This window comes from Mesoplodon densirostris, chromosome 2 (assembly GCF_025265405.1).
Source record: "Mesoplodon densirostris isolate mMesDen1 chromosome 2, mMesDen1 primary haplotype, whole genome shotgun sequence".
Taxonomy (NCBI): domain Eukaryota; kingdom Metazoa; phylum Chordata; class Mammalia; order Artiodactyla; family Ziphiidae; genus Mesoplodon; species Mesoplodon densirostris.
Window position 1 is genome coordinate 95,473,469 of NC_082662.1, and position 12,212 is coordinate 95,485,680.

Genomic DNA, 12,212 nt, shown 5'->3' on the forward strand with positions numbered 1-12,212 from the left:
TCTTAACAGCTTTCATATATAACATAGAGCAGTGGTAATTATATTCATCATGTTGTACATTATATCCTTAGTACTTATTTATCTTATAACTGGAAGTTTGTAACTTTTAACTGCCTTCATCCAATTCCACCTCTCCCTCTTGTAACCACAAATTTAGTCTCTTCTTCTGTATGATTGTTTGTTTTTGAGGTATAATTGACCTACAACACTATGCTAGTTCCTGTTATACAACATAGTGATTTGGTGTATCTTTACATTTCAAAATGATTGCTGTGATAAGTCTAGTTACAGTATGTCACCATATAAAGATAGTACATAGTTATTGACTTATATTCACCACACTGTACATTTCATACCTGTGACTCATTTATTTTGCATTTGAAAGTTTGTACCTGTTAGTCTCCTTCACCTGTTTCTTTCCTGTCCCCATCCTTCTCCCCTCTAGCAACCACCTTTTTGTTCTCTGTATTTATAACTATTTCTGTTTTTGTTGTTTGTTCATTTGTTTTGTTTTTTAGATTCCACATAAAAGTGAAATCATGTATTATATGTCTTTCTCTGTCTGACTTTCTTCACTTAGCATAATACCCTCTAGGTTCATCCATGTTTTTGCAAATGGCAAAATATCATTCTTTTTTATGACTAATATTCCATTTTATATATATACACCACATCTTGTTTATCTATTTGTCTGTGGATGGACACTTAGGTTGATTCCATATCTTGGCTATTGTAAATAATGCTGCAATGAACATACAGATGCCTATATCTTTTGAATTAGTGTTTTTGTTTTCTTTGCACAAATACCCAGGAGTGGAATTGCTGGATCATCTGGTAGTTCTACTTTCAATTTTTCAAAGAATATCCATACTGTTTTTCATAGTGACTGCACCAATTTACATTCCCAGCAACAGTACATGAGGGTTTCCTTTTCTCTACATCTTCACCAGCACATATTTTTTGTCTTTTTGATAATAATCATTCTGGCAAGTGTGAGGTGATATCTCATTGTGGTTTTGATTTACATTTGCCTGATGATCAGTGTATCAAAGTTGGAGGTAGTGCAAGACAGGTGTGAGTTGTATTTCATCTTTTTGGGTTCCATTTTGCCCTTGTTCTTTTCCATATCTAGCTTGTCTTTTTTATTATTTTCTGGCTAAGTTATAGTGACTCATGTTCGACACTATATGTAGAGACCTTAACCCACAGAAACTGATCCACCAAGTCCCATAGTTGCTTAAACTCTAACCCTTGTAATAAATCACTTACTCTATATTACTCATCTTGATTTTGCTTTTCTTTGTACCCTGACTGATACACATATTAGTGTAAATGCAGTGGATCTTGTAGCCCTGCACCTTAGGAATTTGAGTTGTGTGAAGTGCTCATTCAACATGCTGAAAGCTGAAAGTAATCAGGATAACCACAGAGCTAACTTAAAAAGCATTGCTGCCTCTTATGAAATAATAAGAGGAAAAACAAAATCAGAATTGGTTTTTCATAATCTATTTAGAAACTATAAATGAAACAAAGAAGAAAAGTTAGAGATAAAAATCAAAGGCTAGACAGCAGAGCTCACTAAGTTTTGACTGTATCCTCTGAATGATAGTAAAGTTTCATCCTCATCCTTTTTTCCCTTCAGCCAGCTACTATGCATCACTGTTGTTTTTGAGAGCAGAGGATAAAAAGCATGTTGGCACTTCCAAGTGCCTCTTTTATTCTTCAAAGAAACACTCATGTAACAGAGACTGTGAATAGCTGGCAGGGCTTGTTTAGACCAACTTACTTTTTTTTAAACTCTCACAATGCATACAAAGTGTTGCAACTACACTATTGATATAGATCTCCTGATTTTGTTCAAGGGGTACCTCTGTATATTTAGAGACACTGAAATTACCTTCACCTTTCTAGCTGATATTGATGTGTCAGCTCTCATTTCAGGAGTAAACGTGACACTATGTGACTTCATCCATGGATTTTTTGTTTAATCCTTTCTTTATCTCTCTACTTTTCTTCTTCCTTTGTTGGGTCTTTTACTGTAAGCTTCTAATAATGCTAAGTAGGATCTCATTCTTTTCTTTCCATTTCGTTTTAAATTACTTGAAATTTTGTACCCTTATGCACAAAGTTTGTATCATCATTTGAACTCAAATTCTTTCTCAGCATGAGCTGAGAAAATTTAAACAAATAGAAGACAAAATAATTTGAGAAAATTGTTATTTTATAAATAATCTTTACACAATTTGTTTCTGCCAGGAATATTAGATTTAAAGATCAGGGATCAGACTATATCAATGCAACCTCAGACCCATTAAGTTTAAAAGTAAGATGGTTTTTGTTTGTGTTATTTTTATAGACAGTCAGTTTTACCTTCTTTTAAAATTAGACATTTTCTTCTCTTTGCAAACATTTTTTTCTTAAAATGTAACCTCTGTAATATGTTCTAAATGTTTTGTCATTAAGTTTTAACATAATTTTATCTTTCTTTTTAACTGAAAGCACAGTAATACTCCTGTTTTTGCTGACATCTGGTCAACATCTACAGTGGAAAACAACAATCCTACTGTCCAAACCCCTCCCCCAATAACACTGGCACCAGGAAATCAGGAAATGCTCCTACTGCTTGATCATACCAAACAACATTTATAGAGGTGTGACCTATTTAAATTCTGGGCTTTGAAGCCCTACTCTACATTCTTGAGAATAACAGATGTGTTATGGTATTTTATGTTCCAAGAAGCATCACTGCAAAGACTGATCTATAGGTGAGTAATTAATGATCAGTGAAAGGCTGACACATAGCACAAGGTATAATAACTATTATGGTTAAGAATCTGATAAGCTGTCAGCAGAGTTTCTTCAATTCACACTTCCATTTCCTTATTATCTTGATGCTTAGATATAGCACAGGTAAAATGAGGGTGATACCACAAATGAAAGGCTTTTAGAAGAAAAGCCGGACATCTTATTGATGAGCTCTTTCAATCACATCTTTTGAATTCACACTGAAATTCTTTTCATTCCTCAAAGGTGCTGTACTAAAACTAACCTCATAGCCTATGCACATGCTGTTTCCTTTGCCAGGAATATACTTTCCCTTAAATTGTCTTCCTTTTACTTCCTTTCTCTGACTTAGACTTCAAATTATAGCTTAACTGTATTTTCTCATAGAAACCTTACTTGGCACACCATATTAAATAAAGTCTACCATTAATTACTCTTATATCTCCCTGTACATTTTTCTTAAAAAAAATAAAATTTTATTGCTGTTTGTCATTACTTTATGTGCTTTTAAAATACTTTACTCAACATTTTCTAAGCCCCTTAAGGCCAGAAATAATGTATTTTGTTCAACATTACCTTCCTAGCATCTAGCACAATGCCTGGCAAATAGGTGGTTGTTGCAGATACCAAAGGTGGCACCCATTTCCCACATTTCCTTACTAGCAGAGTCCAGTTTAGTTCAGGTGTGCACTGCACCCACACATGACTGAAGTAATTGCATTCTTCACTTCAGCTCCAAGATAATTCTTAGGTGATCTAAGTCAATCATTATGATCCAACTCCCCTTTCAGGTGACTGGCTAGGGTTTGACATGTGACACATTCTCACCACTGAGACTTGAAAATCTATTTGAGGACTTAAAGGAAAAAAATCCCTTGCTCTTAAAATTTGACACATAAAAAGCAACAGTACCTCTTCTGCTTCCTTCTTGAGTTCATGAGGTGGGTAAAGCAGAGATGGCAGGACAGAAAGATGGAATGAATCCTGGTACTGGTTAACATTGTTAACGTCACTAAGTTAGTCCATTTTAAAGCTTTATTACTTTAAAAAATCTTATTTGATATAAACAATCTTGAAATCCATCAAGAGAATTTTTTATTCTTTGCAGCTAAAAGTTTCCTATTTATATATACTCAACACCTATTTCTTGAATGAATGAAAAGTATATATGCTTAGTGCCTAATAAACAATACACATAGTACATGGACCAAGACTGGGAAACAGGCTTCCTAAGTTTGAATACCTTTCTTATCCTCACTTCACCAACTCCCAGTCTTTCAAGACTCAGAACAAGTCTCCAGGATGTCCTTTCTTTTACATAACTAGGTCAACAGCCCCTGTTTATACTGTCACACCAACCTGGACTGCTACCATAGCCTACTGTATTATATTCTTATTATATCTTTCCTTGTGCCTTTTCCCTCACTCAGCCAAAAATCTCCATGAAAGAAGGGGCCACAATGACTAAGACTGAGCCTGGCATTGAATATATAAGAGCCTTTCAGAGGGAAGGAATTGCATACACTGAATAACTAGGGAAAGCTTTGTTGAATAAGTGGGAATTCAGTTTAGACCTGACAGACAGCTAGATCTTTATAATGTTTGGAGGGTAAATGAAATGAGAATTGCTGTAGGAGATCATAAAATGGAAGAAAACTCATTTTTTTCTTCAGGAAGTTGGTGACTGGAGCATTAGAGTATATATTGGTAGGGATACTATGAGGAAAGATTGGGACAACAGATTACATTGGAGCAGCTTCTGAATGTCACTCAAGAGTTTGGATTTCACGTTGCAGATGTAGGAATGACATGTTGAGAATATTCATATAACAGTACATAGAAGAGTTGGCAGTGATGGTGAAAGACGGGTAAAGTGACAATTGCAAGAGTCAATGATACAAGAAAAATAAGGCTTTGAAAACAGGTGGTGGTATTGGATATGAAAGAATATACCTTGGAAATAAATAATAAAAAGAATCTATTGCCAGGTCAATGAGTTTTTTGAAACTGAGTTTATCCACAGTTTAAATTATAATAACATGAAAAGAACACAATTCTCTCTTTTAAATATCTGTTTTCATATATTTCTCTGAAGCAATAAAAGGCATTGACAAGTTTACTGGTGAGCATTTTGAGCATCCATAGGATGCAAATCATTTATTTTGTCATCAAATATATTTACTGAATTTCCAAAACTGTATAACTTAACTGTGACGTGTGGTGGCAGCAATCAGGGCATTTTCACTTAACAGTTATACTGATATAATACATAAAGCAGTGGAAAATTGTTGCTCTATATTTTATGTGTATTTATGTTTCAATTTAGAAATGATGTGAACAAGAGGAGATGGATTATTCTAAATCTAAACTTGAAATTCAGGGTTGTAAAGTCTGGAGGAAGAGACCACTTACTTAAATGTACAGATACCAACACAGGGATACAAGGATCACCAAAAATCAAGTAAATGTGAAACCACCAAAGAAACTAATAAAGCTCCAATAACTGACCCTAAAGAAATGGACATTTATGAACTGTCTGACAAAGATTTCAGAATAATACTTTTAAAGTTCAGTGAACTATGAGAACACACAGAGAGACAACTAAACAAAATTGGGAAGATAACGCAAAAAGAAAATAAGTTCAACAAAAAAGTAGAACTCATCCAAAAACCCAAACAGAATTCCTAGAGCTGAAGAATACAATGACTAAATTTGTATAGAATTTAATAAAGAATGTTAACAACAGGCTCAGCCAAGCAGAAGAATAAATTAATTCAAAGGCAGATTATTTGAAATAGAAAACAATGAGCAAAACGGCAACAGTAAGTCCTTGTCTATTATTATTACTTTAAAAGTAGAGATTAAATTATCTAATAAACAACCTTAAAAACCTGAATGGATTTTAAATAATCAAGATTCAGTGGTATGCTGCCTACAAGAGACTCACTTTAGCTTTAAGGATGTATATAGGCTGAGAGTAAAAGGATGGAAAAAGATACTTCAAACAAATGGTAACAAAAAGTAAGCAGAGAAAACTATACTTATGTTATAAAAATAGATTTTTAAATGGTCACAAGAGACAGAGAATATTATTATGTAATGATTAAAGAAGTCAATTCATCAAGAAGATATAACAATTGTAAATATGAACCCAACATCAAAATACCTAAATATATAAAACAAATATAATAGAACTAAAAGGAGACATACATAACAATATAATAATAGTTGAGGCCTCCACTTTCAACAATGGATAGATCATACAGACAGAAAATCACTAAAGAGTCAGTAGATTTGAACAACAGTATAGACCAAATGAACTTAATAGACATATACAAGACATTCCATCCAACAACAGTAGAATACACATGTTTCTTAAGCACATATGGAACATTTTCTAGGATCATTTGTAAGGCCACAAAATAGATTTCAACAAATTCAATAGAATGGAAATGATATTAAGTATCTTTTCTGACCACAATGGAACTAGAGCTATAACAGAAGAAAAGCTGGGCAATTCACACACAGAAAAAGTGGAAATTAAGCAGCATGCTCTTTAAAAACCACTGGAACAAAAAGGAAATCAAAGGTAAATTTTTTTTTAAAAGTCTTGAGATAAAAATAGAAATGCAGCATACTAAAACTTATGGTATGCAGAAAAAAGACGTGACAAGAAAAGAAAACTAAAGGTCAGTATCCCTGATGAATATGGATGAATTCAAAATTCTTAGTGAAATGTTAGCAAATGGAATTCAAGGGCACATTATATACTATGACGCAGTGGGATTCATCTCTGGGAAGCAATCATGCTTTAACATATACAAATCAATAAATGTGATACATCCCATTATAGAATGAAAGATACAAAACATGATCAGCTCAATGCACAAAAAGATTTTTTTTTTTTTTGCCACATGGTGCAGCATGCAGGATCTTAGTTCCCTGACCAGGGATCAAGCCCACACCCCCTGGAGTGGAAGCATGAAGTCTTAACCTCTGGACCGCCAGGAAAGTCCCCAAGAAAAGAATTTGATAAAATTCAGTATCGTCTCATGATGAAAGCTCTCAACAAATTGGGTATAGAAAGAACACACCTCAGCATAATAAAGTCGTATGTGACAATTCAACATTACAATCAGTGATGTGTAACATCACGTGGCTAACATCATACTCTGTAGTGAAAGTTTGAAAGCTTTTCCTCTAAGATCAGTAACAAAACAAGGGTACTCACTCTCATCAATCCTATTCAACATAGTACTGAAATCTTATCCGAGCAATAAGGCAAGAAAAAGAAATAAAAGTCATCCAGATTAGAAAAGAAGAAGTAAAATTGTCTCTGTTTGCTAATAACATGATCTTATATGTAGAAAACCCTGAATACCAAAAAAACTCCTAGAACTAATAAATTCAATAAAGTTTCAGTATGCAAAGTCAACAGAATCACAACAAAAATCAGTTGTGTGTCTATACACTAACAACAAACTGTAAGAAAAAGAAAGGAAACAATGTCATTTAAATCTCATTTAAAATAGTATCAAAACAGTAAAATACCTAGCAATAAATTTAAGTGATTTGAGGTGATGAAAGATCTATATCCTGAAAACTGCAAAATATTGATGAAAGAAATTGAAGACCCATATAAGTGGAACAGTATCTAATGTTCATTGATCAGAAGAATTAATCTTGTTAAAATGTCAATATTGCTCAAAAGCATCTATGGATTCAATGCAATCTCTATCAAAATTTCAGTGGCATTTTTTATAGAAATGGGAAAAACATCCTACAGTTTGTATGGAACCACAAAAGACTCTGAATAGCCAAAGCAATCTTGAGAAAGAACAGAGCTGGTGTATCACACTTCCTGATTTTAAACTATTCTACAAATCTATTGTAATCAAAACAGTATGTTACTGGCATTCAAAAAGACACATAGACTAATGGAACAGAATTGAGATCCCAGCAGTAAACTCATGCATATACAGTCAACAAATATTTGACATGGGAGCTAAGAACACTCAGTAGAGACAAGACAGTCTCTTCAAAATATCATGTTGAGACAACTGGATATTCACATGCAAGGGAATAAAATTGGACCCCTATCCTACATCACTCACAAAAATTAACTTGAAATTGTTTAAAGACTTAAATGTAAGACCTGAAACCATAAAACTCCTATAAGAAAACGTAGAGGATAAACTCCTTGATATTGGTCATGGAAATTATTTTTTATAGATGACACCAAAAGCATAAGCAGCAAAAGCAAAAATAAACAAATGAGATTGTATCAAACCGAAAAGTTTCTACACAGCAAAAGAATGTTCAACAAAATGAAAAGACAATCTACATAATTGGAGAAGATATCTGTAAACCACACATCTGAGAAGAGTTTAATATACAAATAGTATAAGGGACTCACATACAAATGGTATAAGGAACTTATATAATTCAATAGCAAAACAAAACAAAACAAAACAAAAACAATTAAAAATGGATAAATGACCTTAACAGACATTTTTCCAAAGGAACCCTTGTGCACTGTTGTTGGGAATGTAAATTGGAAATTCCTCAAAAATTAAAGATAGAACTACCATATAACCCAGGATTCCCATTTCTGAGTATACATCCATAAGAAATAAAAATAGGGGGCTTCCCTGGTGGCGCAGTGGTTGAGAGTACGCCTGCCGATGCAAGGGATGCAGGTTCGTGCCCCGGTCTGGGAAGATCCCACATACTGCGGAGCGGCTGGGCCAGTGAGACATGGCCGCTGAGCATGCACGTCCAGAGCCTGTGCTCCGCAACGGGAGAGGCCACAACAGTGAGAGGCCCGCGTACCAAAAGAAAAAAAAAAAAAAAGAAATAAAAATAGTATATCAAAGAGATACCTGCATTTTAATGTGTATTGCAGCATTATTTATAATAGCCAAAATATGGAAACAACCTAATTGTCCATGGCTGAATGAATGGCTAAAGAAATACACACACACACACACACACACACACACGCAATGAAGTATTATTCAGTCATAAAAAAAAGAAATCTTGCCATTTTTCATGACATGGATGAAACTTGAGGCATCATACTAAGTGAAGTAAGTCAGACAAAGAATGGCAAATAGTGTAAGATCTCATATGTGGAATCTAAAACAAATTCATAGAATCATAGTGTAGAATTGTGGTTGCCAAGCACAAATGAGAGAAGGTGGTCAAAGCATACAAACTTTCAGTTATAAGATACATAAATTCTGGGGATTTAATGTACTGCATGGTGACTGTAGTTAACTGTGTTATATTTTATATGTGAAAGTTACTAAGAGAGTAAATCTTAAGTGTTCTCACCACACACAGAAAAAAGACAACTATGTGAATTGATAAATGTGTTATTTAACATATTGTGGTAATCACTTAACAATATATATGTGCATCGAACCATCACATTGTACACCTTAAACTTACACAATATTACATATCAATTATATCTCAGTAAAGTTGGAAAAAATAAAAAAGAAATTCGATATCAACTCTTGTCAATTTAACGCAGTGTTCTTATCTTGATAGCTTGCTTGCAACACCCACCTAATCAGTGAAACAGATAAGAAATTTTGTGTGTGTGTGTGTTTTTTTCAGGGTAATATATATTACAAATTTTATTTAAAGCACAGTACAGATTACAATATAAAAGTTTAAAAATTTGTATTATTATAAATAGTAATTTAAAAGACAGTTCATATTAATGATAATGTTATTCCAGTCATACCCCTATACTCCTTGTATGCATGCCTTCCAACCTTTTTACCATTAGGAAACATTTGAAAGTCCTAGGATAAGGACAAAATCCTTGGTTCTGTAGTAACACTGTTATGAACTCATCATAGAATCAGTTTTGTGTGAGTCTCTTAATTCCTATGACCAAACTCTCATAATTTGTCAATATAGAAGAGTTAATTAGATTATTACTAAAATGTTTCAAATGATATCTGCAAAATAGAGAATCTCAGAAGTTGACAATGCAATGAGAACAATAATAGTGAGAAATTAATAAAGCATTACATGATTTTTTTGGAATTGTGTTTTTGGAGAACATTTATAATTGATAAGTAAATAAATTAAAATTTCACATTCAACCTAAATGAATGTTTTACCACCCTTTTCCATTAAAATTGGGTTCTAGCTAAATGATGTTAAGCTACCTGTGTACTAGTTTGCATTTAGAAGGATTGACATCCTTTTCATGCCTAAGGTTTTGTTGTGCCTTATACTGATAGCAGGGTCAAGTTTGATACTTTGCTTTTATCATACAATGATAGGTCTACAGGCATTTTAATGATCTCTTACTCCTTATGTACCAACTTTAACTTTGAATCAGTTGTTTGACTTCTTAAAATTCCCACCGTTCATTTTAACTCTTGGGAAGGTGAGCCCCTTTGTCAGTTATTCCCTACTGTGTCCAATATAAAACCAGGAAGATCTGAGAAATTCAATCATTCTCATTGCTTACATCTGGACAAAGTGGATCAAAAAGTATCTGAGGATCTTTCACAATATCATTTTAGTAATAAGGTTTGGCCTAAATATTTTTCAGTTATTCCATTATTGTTTCTATCTCTCATGCACAGCCATGTGTGATAAGCAATTACAGAGGATCACGTATGAAAGTGCATTATGTTGTGCTATGTTCTGTGTTATATGTAACCCAAGGCATTTATCTTTACAACATTGAATTAATTAAAGAATGTAGAATAGTTGGAAGATAATAAGAGCAAGTGACTCAACAATTTGACATTTAACTGTTAGGATTGATTCTCAAGGTTATATCAAATACAAAGTGTTTTCTGTCCTTTTTGTCTTTGTATTTAGAAATGTGAAAGAACAAACAGTAGCGAATGCAGCATATATTTCGTTTTAGCTGTGAGCAACGTCCATTGTGAATCAAGAATTGATTCAAAGCACATCTGACTTATGGTTTTGCTTTTAACAGTAAAAATGGCAACATCTAACCTCATTGCAGGTGAAGACAAAATGATTTTATTTTTTAGAGAGCTACATATTTTTAGATTTCAGATAATTCCAACAGGTTGCAAAATGTAGGGAAAAGATGAGCCTTGTAGTTCCTTCAAATAAAGAAAACTTCCACCTAAATCAGAATACCATACTAGGTGTTCTACATACACAGGAAATGAAGCTCAGCTCTGTGATTATTATTTTTTCAATTGTTAATAAACAAATACAGGTGAAAAAATATTTGTGCTCATTTTATTCCTTTGGTAGGGAATAACAGGGCAAAAATGAAGTATATCCTGATGTAGAATTCATAGTGTAGCATATAAAATATGAAATACCTTATTATTTACTTTGCCAATTGTGTCTAAATTTCACATAGAAAATATGGTAAGACTCCATCCATTTTATAACTATGCCATGTGAATTTGGAAAGGGATTAGTGTTCCTAAATTTCATCTATTTCCAGAATCCATGAAGCATAGTGCCATTAAGGATAGTTGATTTGTCACTGTATTGTCAGATAAGACAGAGATGATAGTGAATCTTCAAAGGAAGAAAGCTTCCTGAGATCCACTGATTCCATGGCAGGTAGGGTACATTTCAAAACAGAACACTAAAGAACCTATAGCTCAAAACCATACATTTCAGGACTGCCTGGTGGCACAGTGGTTAAGAATCCGCCTGCCAATGCAGGGGACATGGGTTCGAGCCCTGGGCTGGGAAGATCCCACATGCTGTGGAGCAACTAAACCCATGCACCACAACTACTGAGCCTGTGCTGTAGAGCTCACAAACCACAACTATTGAGCCTGTGCTCTAGAGCCCACGAGTGACAACTACTGAGCCCACGTGCCACAACTACTGAAGCCCACGTACCTAGAGCCCATGCTCCTCAACAAGAGAAGCCACCACAATGAGAAGCCCACAAAGAAGAGTAGCCCCAGCTTGCCACAACTAGACCTGTGCTCAGCAACGAAGACCCAGTGCAACCAAAAATAAATAAATTAATTAATTTTAAAAGCCCATACATTTCCCAAGAATCCTTAATATTGGCATTTAGAGTTTTAGAACTAAACCTCAACTATATATATTTGTGTGTATGTATATAATTATGTATATACATATGTATATTTTATTACATATTGACATATGTAATAAAACTACTAAGCAATTGCTGGATTTCTAATTGGTGTGTAAATAATCAGGATGTCAGGAAAGAGCTTTCACTGGGTAGAATCTTACAGCAACATTACATTCCTTGAAGTGTATTGAAGGAGTTCTTTTTTTTTTTTTTTGCTACTGGATGAAAATTCAGGCCGTTCCATACCTTTTCAAATAATACCTAGTATCATCATCATCATCATCATCATCCCATGATCACTATGAGCTACCAAACATAGCAGCAGGTTATTTTGTTCACTCTTATATAA